The sequence below is a fragment of the Scyliorhinus canicula genome, chromosome 5, assembly GCF_902713615.1.
Source record: "Scyliorhinus canicula chromosome 5, sScyCan1.1, whole genome shotgun sequence".
Classification (NCBI taxonomy): domain Eukaryota; kingdom Metazoa; phylum Chordata; class Chondrichthyes; order Carcharhiniformes; family Scyliorhinidae; genus Scyliorhinus; species Scyliorhinus canicula.
The window spans coordinates 217,436,157-217,451,212 of NC_052150.1; the positions used below are offsets into that span (position 1 = coordinate 217,436,157).

A 15,056-nucleotide genomic window follows, 5' to 3' on the forward strand; every position below is an offset into this window, starting at 1 on the left:
AATGTTAATGCCAATGAATGTCGAAGGGAAATGACTTAGATTCCCTCTTCATGGAGATTAACATTGACTGGCATGAATGTTCACTGCCACTTTGGGGCAGCACGGTAGCACATTCCACCTGGACCGTCCCTTTTTTTGGGGATTAGTGTGATTACTGCCTGGGTCACCTCTCCGGCAGTTCCCCCTTCTCCAGTACTTCATTAAACTCCCCCAACAGATGTGGTGCCAGGTCCGTCACAAATTCCTGATACACTTCCGCCAGGTACCTATCCGGCCCAGGGGCCTTCCCCAACTTCATGCCCCTGAAACTATCCAGTACCTCCAATAGCTCCTCAAATGCCTGCCTCTATGAAATGAAATGAAATGACCTGGGGAAATTCCAGCTCATCCAGAAACCGCCCCATGACCCCCTCCTCTCCCCCCTCGGGTCCACCTCGGAAAGTCCCCGGTAGTACTCCCTAAATGCCTCGTTTATCTTCTCTGGCTCCGACACCACATCCCAAGCCCCAGTCCGTATCTTCTTTTTTTTTAATAAACAATTTTATTGAGGTAGTTTTTGGCTTTGTAAACAGTTACAGACATCAACAGAAAGAAAGCAAAAAAGTCAAAAATGTGCAAACATCCACGTATATTCAATACTTCAGTCATTTTTTTTTTTTTTTTTATAAATTTAGTGTACCCAATCATTTTTCCAATTAAGGGGCAATTTAGGGTGGCCAATCCACCTAGCTTGCACGTTTTTGGGTTGTGGGGGCGAAACCCACGCAGACACGGGGAGAATGTGCAAACTCCACACGGACAGTGATCCAGAGCCGGGATCGAACCTGGGACCTCAGCGCCGTGAGGCGGTTGTGCTAACCACTAGGCCACCGTGCTGCCCCAATACTTCAGTCATAACCTACTGCACAAGCCCGCTCCTCTCCCACCGGTACTACCTGCCAATTTATCCCTCCTTCTCTACTCTACTCTATCCCACCCCTATCCCCTCCCCCTGCTGATGCTCACTCTCCTGCAAAGAAGTCAATAAATGGTTGCCACCTTCGGGCGAACCCCTGTACAGATCCCCTCAAGGCGACCTTAATATTTTCCATACCCAGGAAACTCGACATGTCCGCAAGCTCCAACTCAGTCTTCGGGGGCTTTGAGTCTCTCCATGCCGATAGTATTCGTCGCCGGGCTATCAGGGAAGCAAAGCAAAAACATCGGCCTCTTTCTCATCCTGGACTCCCGGGTCTTCCGAAACCCCAAAAATTGCCACCCCTGGACCCATCGCCCCCTTGTTTTTAGCACCCGGGACATGACGCCCGCAAATCCCTCCCAGTACCCCCTACATTTTTTTAATTTAAAAAAAATAATTTTAGAGTACCCAATTAATTTTTTGAATTAAGGGGCAATTTAGTGTGGCCAATCCACCTACCCTGCACATCTTTGGGTTGTGGGGGCGAAACCCACGCAAACACGGGGAGAATGTGCAAACTCCACACGGACAGTGACCCAGAACTGGGATTGAACCTGGGACCTCGGCGCTATGAGGCATCAGGGCTAACCCACTGCGCCACTGTGCTGCCCAACCAGTACCCCCTACATGCCCAAAACATGTGAACGAGGTTCGCTGGTCCTCCTGCGCACCTAGCGCATTTGTCCTCTATCCCAAAGAATTTGCTCATCCGAGCCACCGTCATGTGGACCCGGTTAACGACCTTAAATTGAATCAGACCGAGCCTGGCACATGTTGCGGTCGAATTTACCCTACTCAGGGCCTCTGCCCACGGCCCGTCCTCCATTTCTCCGCCTAGCTCCTCCTCCCATCTGAGTTTCAGTTCCTCCGTCTGGGACCCTTCCTCACTCATGAGCACCTTATAAATATCAGAGACTCTACCCTCCCCTTCTTCCCTCCTAGAGACTATTCTCTCTTGGATCCCCATTGGCGGGAGGCGTGGGAAGGATGGGACCAGTCTACGGACAAAGTCCCGCAACTGTAGGTGCCTAAAATCATTTCCCCTTACCAGACCAAATTTCTCCTCCAAGCTCCTCAAACTCGCAAAGCTCCCTTCCAGGAACATATCGCCCACCCTCCCACCCCCGCCCGCCGCCATGCTCGAAAACCCCCATCCATACTCCCGGGGGCAAACCGATGGTTGTCGCAGATTGGCGCCCAAACCGACGCCCCCATCTCCCCTACATGCCTTCTCCACTGCCCCCATATCCGCAGGGTCGCCACCACTACCGGGCTGGTGGAGTAGCTGGCCGGCGGCAGCAGTAGAGGAGCTGTGACCAGGGCTGCCAGGCTGGGGCCCCTGCACGAAGCCGCCTCTACCCGCTCCCAGATAGACCCCGTACCCACCATCCACTTCCTTATTATAGCAATGTTGGCCGCCCAGTAATAATTAATCAGACTCGGCAAAGCTAGCCCTCCCTCGCTACGGTTCCTCTCCAGCATCGCCTTCTTCGCCCGCGGGGCTTTTCCTGCCCAGACAAAGCTCATAATCGTCCTGTTTTCCTCAACCAGCCTAAATGGTTGCCCTCTCAATCTGTTCTCCTGGTCCCTTGCCTGGACCACAAACATTTCACTCTTGGCCATATTTAATTTGTATCCTGAAAACTGGCCGAACTTCCTCAACATTCCCAGTATACCTCCCATCCCGGCCACTGGGTCCGACACGTACAGGAGCAGGTTGTCCGCATAAAGAGAGACCCTATGTTCTACCCCGCCCCTCACCATCCCCTTCCATCCCTCTGCGGCTCTCAGCGCAATCGCCAGCGGCTCTATGGCCAGTGCAAACAGCAGCGGGGAGAGCGGGCAGTCCTGTCTGGTCCCTCGGTACAGCCTAAAGTACTCTGACATTTCTCTGTTAGTCCTGACACTGGCCTTTGGGGCCTGATATAATAATTTGATCCAATTAACCAGTCTCTCCCCGAACCCAAACCGTCCGAGCACCTCCCATAGATAGTCCCACTCCACCTGGTCAAAGGCCTTCTCGGCGTCTATCGCCACCACTACCTCCACCTCCCTGCCCGCCGTGGGCATCATTATCACATTAAGTAATCTTCTCAGGTTGGCCGCCAGCTGCCTACCTTTCACGAACCCAGTTTGGTCCTCCCCAATCACCTCCGGTACGCAGTCCTCAATTCTAACCGCCAGTACCTTTGCCAGGAGCTTGGCGTCAACATTAATCAGGGAGATTGGCATGTAGGACCCGTACGCCTCCGGGTCTTTACCCCGCTTCAATATCAGTGATATAGTGGCTTGCGACATTGTCGGCGGCAGGGTCCCTCTGTCCCTTGCCTCATTAAAAACCCTCGCCAAGACCGGGCCCACCAGCTCAGAGAACTTCCTATAAAACTACTGGGTATCTATCCGGCCCCGGGGCTTTCCCCGACTGCATGGCCTTTAGGCCCCCCAATACCTCCTCCACTCTAATCGGGGCCCCCAGCTCATCCACTCGCCCCCGCCCCCCCACCTACTGTTGGGAATGTTAACCCGTCCAGAAACCTTTTCATCTCCTCCGGTTCTTCCGGCAGCTCCGAAGTATACAGCTTGCGATAGAAGTCCAGGAATACCTTATTCAATTCTGCCGGGTCCTCCACTTTGCGCTCCTCTCCATCCATCACTCTACTTATTTCCCTGCCCGCCTCCCTCTTCCTGAGTTGCTGCGCTAACAGTCTGCTCGCCTTTTCCCCATGCTCGTATATCACGCCCCTCGCCTTCCTAAGCTGTTCCATGTCCCTACTCGTTGATAGTGCCCCCATTTCCACCTGTCGTCTCTGCCTCTCCCTGAGTAAAACCTCCCCCGGGGACTCCGCATGTTCTTCATCTATCCGACCCATTTCCCTGACCAATCGATCCATCTCTGCCCTGTCAGCCTTGGCTCTGTGGGCCCCAATTGAGATCAGCTCCCCCCGCCTTTAGCGCCTCCCAGAGGGTCGCCGCTGAGATCTTCCCCGTGTCATTCACCTGCAAGTAATTTTGCATACACCTCCGACGCCTCTCACAGATCCCCTCGTCCGACAGCAGTCCCACGTCTAGCCTCGATTGCGGGCGTTGGTAGCTCGCTCCCCCAATCTGCAGGTCTACCCAGTGCGGGGCATGGTCTGAGATAGTAATTGCCGAATATTCTGTGTTCTTTACCTCCCCTATACAATCCCTGCTTAGTACAAAGAAATCTATCCTAGAATATACTTTATGGACGTGCGAGTAAAACGAGTAGCCCCTTCCTGTCGGCTGTCTGGCTCTCCAGGGGTCCACTGCCCCCATTTGCTCCATAAACCCTTTCAGCTCCCTTGCCATTGCTGGGAGTCTACCCGTTCTGGGACACGACCGATCCAGAGCCGGATCAAGGACCATGTTAAAGTCTCCCCCCCCCCCCCTTTCTCGGGCCGGCCCCCGGCCCGTGCGTCGCACCATTCTTGGCCCGGCTCTTGGCTGCCTCCACCCTCGACCTCCTTGCCAGTGCCTATTTCAAATCCCTCCCACATCAGCAGAACAACCCCCCCCTCCCCCGCTAACAACATCCCCCGATACCCCCACCCCTGCCATCCACTGGCTGTGCCCAGTCCGTATCTTCAATATTTCCCTGTATGCGGCCTGCTTCCGCAGCATGCGGCTCGACTTCTCCCCATACTCATACTGCACCCCTCTTGCCCTGCACAGTTGCCCTACCGCCCTCCCCGTTGCCAGCCTGTCAAACTGCCCCTGCAACCTTTTCCTCCTCGCTGACTCCCCCACAGTGGGCACCCTTGAATATTCTCTGTCCACCTCCACTATCTTGCTCACTAGACAGTCATGTTCTTGTTTGGATGGGGATGGTAAGGGCTGGATTAGCAGAGCAGAGCGGGTTAGCACAGTGAGCTAAACAGCTGGCTTGTAATGCAGAACAATGCCAGCAGCGCGGGTTCAATTCCCGTGCCAGCCTTCCCGAACAGGTGCCGCAATGTGCCGACTAGGGGCTTTTCACAGTAACTTCATTGAAGCCTACACGTGACAATTTGTTCCCATTTTGTTGCTCATTGAAAAAGCCACTCCCCTAATTTTCAACTCAAACACCGAGTGAAATACCTGCACGACCCACCCCTTCCGTAACCTAATCTGTTCGTTCACACAGACACGCGGCTTCTGGAGAAAGACTAACCCCGCTTTCAAGCTCCCGATGTGCGTGAACACCCGTAACCTTTCAACAGGCCTATTCAGTCCCCCCACGTTCCACGTTACCAGCCTTACCGGAGGCTTGCACCTCCAAACCCCTCTACAGTCCGTCATCTTCCCTACTTAACTCCCGTCCCCTTAATTCCACCCTATACCTAGCCCATCCCAAATGGCCCATTCCTCCGCCCCTGACCACATCGTCTCTCACCCCCTGCCACGTCGCAACAACCTCCCCCCCCCCCCCCCCCCCCCACTTCCCCCCATTCTTCCTGGCCACCCCTTCTCGGCCTTCTCCCCCGCCACCTTGCTTCCTTCACCAGCATAACCTGCTAGCACGGCTGCCCCTGCCCAAATGCCCCTCCCCTCCCCCCTCCCACACTCCTCAGATCAAGGAGGAAGGCTCCCTGCTGACCCTACCCTCCTCACCCAAACAAGGACTCTAAGCAGCCTTCTCCAAAAGAAAACAAACAAATGTTAAACACAAACAGTCCCATAAAACAGGAGAGGGCGATGGGAACATAAACTCTTCCCCCCTACAATACCTTACAATCTCAACATTTAACAGCAACTCCCCCCCCCCCCCCCCCCACACCCCGCCCCTCCCCAAAGGACGAAAATCCCCCAATCCGTACCTTCACTTCAAACATGCTGCCTACCATTGAAAAGTGTCAGCACCCCAGTTCCCAAGCATTGTCCGTTCAGTTCTCTCCCAGTTTATGCTCCTTAATGACGTCTTTGGCCGCTTCTGGGGTCTCGAAATAATACTCGTGGCCTCTGAACATCACCCATAATTTGGCCGGGTAGAGCACCCCAACCTGATCTGGCGCCGGTACACATTGCCTTGGCCTTGTTGAAGCCTGCCCGCCGCTTTGCCAACTCCGCTCCGATGTCCTGATAAATCCGGACGCTATTCCCCTCACAGACGCAGGTACGCTTCTCCCCGGCTCATTGCAGAATCTTCTCTTTCTCCACAAGCTCTAGGCTTCTGCCTCAGGGACCTATGCGCTCGCTCCACTTAAGGCACCTTAACTAGCACCCCTTCTGTCACCAGCCCCGCCAGCATCTTCCAGACATACCTCGTGGCACTCACACCTTCCACTCCTTCAGAGAGGCCCACTATTCACAGGTTATGGCTTCTCGAGGCATTCTCCTGCTCCTCCCCTTTGCCCTCAACGTTTTACACAGGTCCCCTAGGAGACCCACCTCCACCACCAGAGCCACCACATGATCGCTGTGGTCCAAGATCACTCCTTCGATCTCCCGAATCTCCAAACCCCTCTCCACCCGTTCCAGAGAACTCTTCAAGGGTGCCACAGCTCCTTCGATGGCTTCTGAACCATCCTCATGTATTTTCTTCCTCTGCCGGCAGAATTTACCTCTAATAAACGCCTTCAGCTCCTCCATCTGGAGCCTTCCAGCTTGCAGCAGCCCTTCCCCCGCTTGCATGCTTACAGTGGCTGCTGCAGCAAAGGCTCCCTTCAACTTTGCAGTAAACTCTCTCACTGTTTTCTGCAGTACATATTTAGCATTAGCCGTGAATGCTGTTTCACAATTTACATGTAATTTGGATTTAATTTCTCCCAAACTCTCTTACAGATACAGTTGTGGTGACCACGAAACTATCAACTGTCATAAAACCCCTCTGGTTTATTAATGTCCTTCAGGGAAATAAATTTGCCTACATTGTCACTCCAAATCCACAGAAACATAGTTGACTCTTAACTGTCCTGAAATGATCGAAGAAGCTCAAGAGCTCAAGAGAAATGGGCAACAAATGCTGGCCTTGCCAGGGACTGCAATATCCCATGAAAGAATAAACATTTAAAAAAAGCAATACAAATGAGATATCACACTGCAATTTTCATTCTTAATGTTTATATTTTAGAATATTTACAACTTGCAGTCATAACAGTCTGCGAGCTTCAACGGTAAGTTGTTATTGAGAATATTCAATTTTAAAATATGCTTCCAAGTAGTGAGACGCACTGAAACTATAGGTGCAATCTTTCTGCAGTACCTATTTAGCATTAGCCGTGAATGCTGTTTCACAAGTTACATGTAATTTGGATTTAATTTCTCCCAAACTCTCTTACAGATTTTCTAGTTCTGTTAATAAGTGTTTCGGATTACTTTTATCAGTGCAAAACCGATATTGTGATTTAAGAGTAAGGCCATTTAGCAGGTTGCAGACATGCTAAAGGTAAGTGCTATGGGACTGTCTCCAGTATAATCCTTTGATCACCCTTATGCAGGATATTGGCTATCTGGTGTGAAGCCAAGTTCAAAAGTATTCATAATGGAGCAGCAGATATATTGAAACACTTTGGGAACTTTAGCAAATATTATTTTTTCAATGTTTGTATTTGAAAGGTTAGTGTCAATACTAAAAGTTGTAGTAATAATCAGGTCCTAGTTTTAAGACCAATTAAATTGGATCTCTTAAATTAAAGAATTGAGCACTTTAAAACCAGTCTGCAGAAGCCAGAATTCGAATATACAAAACACAAGTCTGTCTGAAGCAGCTCCTGAATAACCCAAAAGTAATTACCATTGCTACTTTAGATTCACTGGCCTATTGTCCACAATTCCTGATATACCTGATATACCAACAGACAGTCGCTCCTACTTAAGATGCATTAGCCTATTGTTCACAGTTCCCATCAAGCAATCATCCTCCCAAGGCGGGCTCAGGTACCCTGTCAACAGGTCATCAACCAGACCATTGGGCACTGAGACCCTGTCTCCTGAGACTCCATTGGCCGAAGGCCAAGGGCAGGCTGACAAAGCAGCTGGGTAGCAACAAGGGCATTTTCTAGACAGGAAAGGAAAAGACTCGAAGCAAAAGACTTGAAGCTTGTTGTGTGAGGTGATCTTGACCAGACCAGAAGGGAGGAAGCAAGCAAGCAACAGCCAGCGAGAATCACCTTTTTGAAAAATGAATGAAAATCGCTTATTGTCACGAGTAGGCTTCAAATTAAGTTACTGTGAAAAGCCCCTAGTCGCCACATTCCGGTGCCTGTTCGGGGAGGCTGTTACGGGAATCGAACCGTGCTGCCGGCCTGCTTTCAAAGTCAGCGATTTAGCCCTGTGCTAAACAGCCCACAAAGTGGAACCAGAGGGACTCCGGGATCGGACTGCAGCTTACCAAATCGCCTTTACAGGAAGTAGAGTCGAATCCTGGGTGTTTTTTGTAAGTATAGTGGGTAATTTATGGGTTAACTATATTATTATTATATCTGTCTTCTACTTTGTTCTCCTCATAAATAAAGACACCTGGATAAACTTTAATTAAAGAGCTGGTTGAAGTATCCGAATTGCACAGAAAATATTTGCAGAGCTACAGGGAAAAGGCAATGATTGCCAATAATCGTGCTGATGGCTTAAACATAGAACATAGAACATAGAACAGTACAGCACAGAACAGGCCCTTCGGCCCTCAATGTTGTGCCGAGCCATGATCACCCTACTCAAACCCACGTATCCACCCTATACCCGTAACCCAACAACCCCCCCTTAACCTTCCTTTTATTAGGACACTTATTAGAACTTATTAGAACATTGACTGTTCTCACACAATGGTTACAAGAAGGCCTCGTTTAACAAGCCGAAACCAGTATCACATGAGCGAGACTTGGGCTAGCAGAATTCCTTTCATGATACAGCCTTTGAACGCGAGGAGAAATCTTTTTGTCCGGCCCGAGTGATTCGACTCTGCAATGCACTGCCTGAGAGTGTGCTGCGGGCAGTTTCAAGCCTGACTTTCTAAAGACAATGGGATAATTATCTGAAGGGAAAATATTTGCAGGGCTACGGGGAAAAGGCAGGGCGAGTGGCACCAGGCGAGTTGGTTGCTGCTGCTGCATTCTCACTAGCAAGACGTTTTCAAGTGTTTTCAAAAGGTTGTTCCGCAGCAGCAGCCTGTCACAATGACGTATGAGATTCGGCACCATCCTCTCCCATCTGATTGGGAGAGTCATCCTCTCCCATCCGATTGGTGGCGTACTGTTCATCTAAATAACTGTCATGCAGTCTGACAGAAAAAGGGGAAAAGAGGCAAGTTCTGTCAATATGAATCTCCTGTTCCAATGAGAAAGGCCAGGAGCAATATGCCAAGAGTGAAAGTTTCAATGCTTACATCGAAAAGTCTTTGAATGCTGTCAGCCTGCTGTAAAAAAGGGAAAGCATATGGGACACGGGCAATGCAAGAGCGGCACCGGCATCGCTTCTCGGCCTTTTGGCTAAGATCAAGTGTAGTATCTGTTCTTATCAGTTTAATATCTGATACGTCCCTTATCTGGGGACCATATATTAAATTGATTTTTGGAGCAGGGAGATGGAATAGGGGCTTGCTCCGTCCACTCCACGCATCAACCTGGTATTGCAGTACCTCCAGGAATGGTGCACACACCCCCTTTATGGGGAATTTCAAAGTCTAAAAACAGCTCAAGCCTACTTCATACTCTTACTTCATGCCTCTTCTGTTCATTCTCCAATCTGGACAAGTGAACACCAGGTCAACCCCCACATCCCGTGTCTGATGTGCTCACGTTCCTCGCCAGGTACGTCGAGCTGAAAGGTAGCAGCGTAGAACTGAAGGACACCTTTGGCATCTGGATAAGTCAGCACCAGGTCAAAGTGATCTTGAGAACGGACGGCAATGGAACCATCCCTCCCTCCAGTTTCACCATTGGAGGAAGCCGCGGCTACCTTTATTATGCGTGTATTAGCCATGAGTGTGTCGCACCTGTGGCAAAACGGGACACGTTGCCGACAACTGAAATGAAAATGGCTTATTGTCACGAGTAGGCTTCAATGAAGTTACTGTGAAAAGCCCCTTGTCGCCACATTCCGGCACCTGTTCGGGGAGGCTGGTACGGGAACTGAACCGTGCTGCTGGCCTGCTTTGGTCTGCTTTCAAAGCTAGCGATTTAGCCCAGTGTGCTAAACCAGCCCAACTGCAGCGTCACCTTCTGACTGCAGGCAGGAGGGACACATGACAAAGGACTGCAAAGAAGCCAAATGCTGCAACCTGTGTGGGGAGGCCGGCCATCTTTACAGGGCCTGCCCAAAACGTGGGGCAACGTATGCACAAATCATCAGCGGCGGAGTCAAAAAGGTGACCACAGAGGAGGTTCAGGCACCCTCCATCGACAAAGACACCACAGCACAGGCAGAAGGCCCCTCAACAAAAAGTGGAGGCCCCAGCACACCCTGACAACACAACTCCAACTCCATCAGAAGAGGAACACTCAATGGACCAGGATGGAACGAAGAATAAAGAGGGCTGGGAAACGGTGAATAGGGACAAACGAAAGAGGAAATAGAAAAATAAACCAAAGAAATCCCTGATGGTGAATGGCAAAAAGCTACAGCTTCCAGCCAGCAGCCTTAGTGCCGACACCTCCTCCGATGAGGAAGAACAAGCTAAGGATCAGCGACAAATTAAGAGGCCAAGCACCATTGTGGAACGGGATGCACAGACCCCCACCCCAGACCACAGACAGAACAGAAAATGAAACACGCCGAGACCACCAGACGCCGGATATTGAAAACAAGGCTACAGACCTGGTCCAGAAATTGAGGAGCAGCAACAACCCAGGCGAAAACCGGCCTGCAACCCCAACACCCACTGACTGCAACGACGGACGCAAGGGCTACACTACCCCTCCCAATGCATCCCCGTCGAGTTCATGGGCCCAGTACGGACCACGGCAGCTTTCTCAGCCCTGCAATTGTGCAACAGTTTGTGAGCACCACGGGTATGGTGAGGAACATACAACAGCTGGAACAACCAACTGTATAGACTCTGGACTCTGAGACTATTAAGTCCACCTTTTTAAAATGGGGTTTAAAATTGCATCGATTAATGTGCGAAGCATTAAAGACACTTTGCGCTGTGTAGCCACACTCAGCTACTTGGCAAACGTGAAAGCCGACCTACTGTTCCTGCAGGAGTGTGGCATTCTGCACCTCAGCAACTACAGGCACTGGTCGAGCTGCTGGTCCCACGGGCCATCCATCTGGTCAGGAGGAAACGATTGTCGTTCCTCCGGCCTGGGTATTCTGCTGCGGGGAGGCAACTTCACCATCTCCGATGTTAAGGAGGTGCTGGGCGGACGCCTCCTCGTAGTAGACGTCAAATACAAAAACGCCCCACTCAGACTCATTAATGCGTACGCCCCGGCCGTAAAGAGTGAGCGGCTGGCAGTCCTTCAGCAACTCCCACTGCTGTTGGCCACCTCCAAGCCGGTCATACTGGCTGACTGCCACCTGCGGGAAAACCAGGGGGTGGGCAGGGGGACATGGAAGCTGAATGTAAAACTGTTGACTCCAGAGAACCTCGAGGAACTCAAAAGGCATTACAAAGGTTGGAGAACCGTGAAACCCCTCTTTGAGTCTCCATATCTCTGGTGGGAAGCAATCAAGAGGGACGTCAAAAGGTTTTTCATACGCAAAGGTGTTCAAAAGGTGAGAGACGCGGGGCCATGTCCAGGCTCCAGAAAAGCATGCAGAATTTGCTCCAGCTGCAGTCGATGGGGGTTGATGTCGAGGACAATCTCCAAGAGGTGAAGAGCCAGCAAGCCTCGCTCTATACCTCGGAGGCCTCCAAGGTTATCTTCCGTTCCAGAGTCCGCTCCGTGGAGCAGGATGAAACGTGCTCACGCTTCTTCTTCCAAAAGGTACACAGAGGGACCTCTGTGATCAGCAGCCTGCAGGAAGAAGATGCACGTAAAGTTATCGCAGTCTGACATCCTGAGGATCAGCAAATCCTTTTATGCCGGACTGTATGATCTGAAGCCAACAGATAGCATGGCTTCCCAGTCTTTCCTGTCGTCTGTCACGGAGGTCTTGGACGACAGCAAGCGGGAAAGCCTGGACAAACCGCGATCTCTGGATGAGCTGACAAAGGCCGTCAAGTCCTTTGAGACGAGTAGAACTCCGGGAAGCGACGGCTTACCGGCTGAGTTGTATTCGACTCTATGGGACTGGATGGGCCCAGACCTGCTGGAAGTGTACGAGAGTATGCTTCTGGGCGGCAGGCAGCATGTCAGAATCCATGAGGAAAGGCATCGTCACCCTCCTCTACAACGAGAAGGGGGAAAGGGAAGAAATTCAAAATTGGCGACCCACTGCACTGTTCAATGTGGATTGTAAAATTCTAGCCAAGATCATCGCCAATCGGGTCAAGTCTGCTCTGGAGTTGGTGATCTACCCTGACCAGACCTGTGCTGTAGCCGGCAGGAAGATCTCCGATAGCCTCGCGCTGCTCAGGGATACGATCGCCTATGTGCAGGACAGGAGGGTGGACACCTGCCTCATCAGCCTTGACCGGGAGAAGGCTTTTGACAGAATATCGCACACCTACATGATGGATGTGCTCTCCAAAATGGGGTTCGGGGAGGGAATTTGCAATTGGATCAAACTGCTCTACACAAACATCTATAGCGCAGTCTCAATCAATGGGTGATAATCAGAAAAGTTCCAGATCAAATCTGGAGTCAGGCAGGGCTGCCCTCTCTCCTCGGCCCTGTTTGTGCGCTGCATGGAACCTTTTGCCGAGTCCATCAGGAAGGATCCGGGTATAAGTGGAGTGACGATCCCAGGCAGCGGAGGCGCGCAAGTCAAGGCCTCCCTGTACATGGGCGACGTCGCCGTCTTCTGCTCAGATCCCACGTCTGTACGCAGGCTATTGAACGCCTGCCACCAGCTTGAACTGGCCTCAGGAGCCAAGGTAAACCGCGGCAAGAGCGAGGCCATGTTCTTTGGTAACTGGGCCGACTGATCCTTTGTCCCCTTCACGGTCAGGTCAGATTACCTGAAGCTGGGGGATATGGTTCGGAGCGGCTGGGGCGTGCACCAAAAACTGGGAGGAGCGCAACAGAATGTGGGAGCAACGCTCCCTCTCCATTGCGGGAAAAACCCTAGTCATCAGGTGTGAGGTACTCTCGGTGTTACTGTACGTGGCGCAGGTCTGGCCCATTACCGGACCCTCTTTAAGTTCATCAGGAGATCCAAAATGGACCATGTCCCGGACACCATGTACAAATCTCTGGATAAGGGAGGGAGAAACGTACCCAACGCCTCCCTCATCCTGATGGCCACCTTTGCGTGCAGCTGCATCAAGCTGTGCGTGGAACCCCCGGTATGCAAACACCAAGTGTCACTACGTACCGAGGTTCTACCTGTCCCCGGTGTTACGAAGGATGGGCCTGGCCTCATTGCCGCGGAATGCTCCAAGTAGTTGGACCGTGCCGTATCACCTGTCCTTCGTGGAAAATATTTTCAGAAAAACAACTTAGGCCACAAGGCAATGAAGCAGTGGTCAGCACGTAATGTCCTCGAGGTCCTCAGGGAAAAGGAGACTGTGGAGGATGTTGGATGGTTCCCTGAGCCAACCGTCAGAGTCATCTGGCAGAACGCCTCATCACCAAAACTGTCAAACAATCACCAAGACCTAGCTTGGCTGGTGGTGAGAAGGGCCCTCCCCGTCAAATCCTTCATGTACACCCGAAGTCTCAGCGCCCTCGGAGCGGCTAACATCCCACCTGCAAATTCTTCTCCAAGTAACTCACCATCCTGCCTTGGAAATTATATCACTGTTCATTCACTGTCGCTGGGTCAAAATCTTGGAATCCCTTCCCGAACAATGTGGATGTACCTACACCTCAGAGACTGCAGCAGTTCAAGGCGGCAGCTCACCACCACCACCTGCTCAAAGGCAACTAGGGATGGACAATAAATGTCGGCCTAGCCAGCAACACTCACATCTAGTAACTGAAATTTTCAAAAATTAAGAATTTAAATAAAGAAAATGATCAGAGGAAAAGAAGGCTTGTTAAGCAAAAACTGTCCATCATGAAGTACAAGAATCAATTACTTGTCGCTAGTTTATCAGTAACTTTTGTAATCTCCCATTGTCTCTTCACTGGTTTATGTTAATTTTTTTTTTTTTTTGCTGCTGTTTACTTACTGGGGAATGTGATGCTGTTGTAAGGTTTATTCATGTGGGGGGAGAGGTTCAAACAATAGGGAGACAGACTGTTTGGTGCCGGGGCGGGGGTTATCGGGTCAGAACGGGTCAGCTGACTCTCGGAAACGCAGTGGGGGTGAGCAAGTGTTAAGCTGGTACGTGACCTGGGGAATGAGGTTTCTGGTGCTGTTGGGAGGGGGGGAGAAGGTGGAGGGTAAGGGAGGCTGCTTTGCAGACAGGGGATGAACTATTATCGGGGAATATATGGGAGGTCGGGAACGGCTGCTGCTTATGGAAGTATTCGGGGAAGCGGAGGGCGCGGGCTCAGGGCTGACCTAAAAAGGGTGATGGCTAGTTGGGGGGGGGGGGGGGGGGAGAGAGAGAGAGAGAGAGAGAGAGATAGAGAGATAGAGAGGGAGGCTGGAAGACCCCCCGTCCAGGCTGATTACGTGGAATGCGAGAGGACTGAATGGGCCGGTCAAGAGGGCTCACGTGTTCGCACATCTAAGGGAGCTGAAGGCAGATGTGGCAACGCAGTGACACATCTCAAGGTCATAGATCACACGAGATTGAGGAAGGGATGGGTTAGACAGATGTTCCACTCAGGGCTGGACTCACAGGGGGTAGCAATTTTGATTAGTAAGCGAGTGGCATTTGAAGGCTGGGAGAATTGTGTCAGATAAGGGGGGGTAGGTACATAATGGTGAGCGGAAGGTTGGAGGGTGTACGAGTGGTGCTCGTGAACATATATGCTACGAACTGGAATTTATGAGGCGTGTGCTAGATAAGATCCCGGATCTAGCGTGTGCTAGATAAGATCACATAACCATATCATGGGGGGAGGACTTTAATATGGTCATTGATCCGGAATTGGACCGGTCAATATCCAGGTCAGGGAGGAGGCCAGCTGTGGCAAAGGAATTGAAGGGCTTTATGGTACAG

At 51.2% G+C, this 15,056-nt stretch overlaps 1 protein-coding gene and 1 non-coding gene across 7 annotated transcripts in view; one reads left to right on the top strand and one right to left on the bottom strand.

Annotated features, from left to right (window-relative positions):
* Positions 1 to 15,056, bottom strand: part of gjc2 (gap junction protein gamma 2) — a 390,394-nt gene that overhangs the window by 211,011 nt on the left and 164,327 nt on the right. The gene's annotated exons all lie outside the window — the stretch shown is intronic.
* LOC119966700 lies at positions 9,362 to 9,552 on the top strand. Its single transcript, XR_005460818.1, has one exon. It is a non-coding gene; the product is annotated as a U2 spliceosomal RNA (small nuclear RNA).